Genomic DNA, 1239 nt, shown 5'->3' on the forward strand with positions numbered 1-1239 from the left:
TCAACGGTAAAAAACCTGTTTGCCAAGCTTTGTTCAAACAGGGCGTAAGTAAGAATTAGGTCCCCTCGGAGGCGACGGTACTCCAGGGGAAAGAGATCAAGCATCGCGAGACGCGTTTCGTAGTCCACGGATTTGAGGCCAGCAACCATTCTAGTGGCGGCCCGCTGGACACGCTCAATGAGGGTGACGTCTTTCGTGCGTCCTGAATAGACTACTTGGTTGGCGTATTCCAGGAGCGGTCTGACGTAAGCCCCATAGAGTATTTGGAAGTCCATGCGAGTAATACGGGAGAAGGTGCGTCGGATCATCCGTAAAATGGCGAATGCCTTTTGGGCCGATTTCTCATGGTGTAGTGAGAAGGACAAGTTCGAGGAGACCCAGATGCCCAAATCTTTTTCGGCATCTACCCTCATGATGTTTTCTGGTCCCTTTTCACCATGCGTAAAAAAGTCCGAATTCGGAATGTTTAACCTTTCCTTGAAACTGCGTACTAGTAGTCACACTGGTTTAGGGAATTAGATCCACCTCGGACTGTGATGTGGGACCTATCAAATACTACTGAGAAATCGGAAAATGAGGCATCCGATATGAGTCGTCCGTCCGTGGCTTGTGTTAAGTTGTCCATAAACTCGAGCATGTTTATCACTCAAGAGCGCTGTAGGAGAAAGTCGTGTTTAGCTGGAGATATCAGATTGCTGGAAGCAAGGTGATCTAGGATAGCTCGCCCCAGAATGCATTCCATCACCTTGCACGGCACGCTTGTGAGGCTTATAGGTCTGTAGCTGCCAGGCGATAGTCGGTGACCAATTCAGTAGATTGCCGTGACAATCGCTTCGTTCCAGACAGAGTGTCAAGCGACTGACGAAACACCAGGTGTAAATGATTTGGTAATGTGGAGGGCGTTTATTTCAGGATCTTTGGATGGACCTCGTTGGGCGCCACTGCGAGGGACGGATTCACATTGTGCAAGAGCAGACGAATATCCCCAAGCATGAAGACCAAGTCAATGAAAGGCTGATTGTAGTTACGCTGTGGCGTTTTGTAGCTTTGTTTTACTTCCATTGTAACACTACGTATTTCATCAATTGCATAATCGTTTTTTGTTTGAATACGAAAAACTACAAAAACGCGCACTTGTACAATTTCACATAATACAAGCGCGGTCACGTGCTTCGACTCTCTCTTCTGATTTCGCTCGCGCTTGCAGCGGTCATTCGCGAGTCTCATGTACCAACTCTG

Source organism: Opisthorchis viverrini (genome assembly GCF_000715545.1).
Source record: "Opisthorchis viverrini unplaced genomic scaffold opera_v5_349, whole genome shotgun sequence".
NCBI classification, from domain to species: Eukaryota; Metazoa; Platyhelminthes; class Trematoda; order Opisthorchiida; family Opisthorchiidae; genus Opisthorchis; species Opisthorchis viverrini.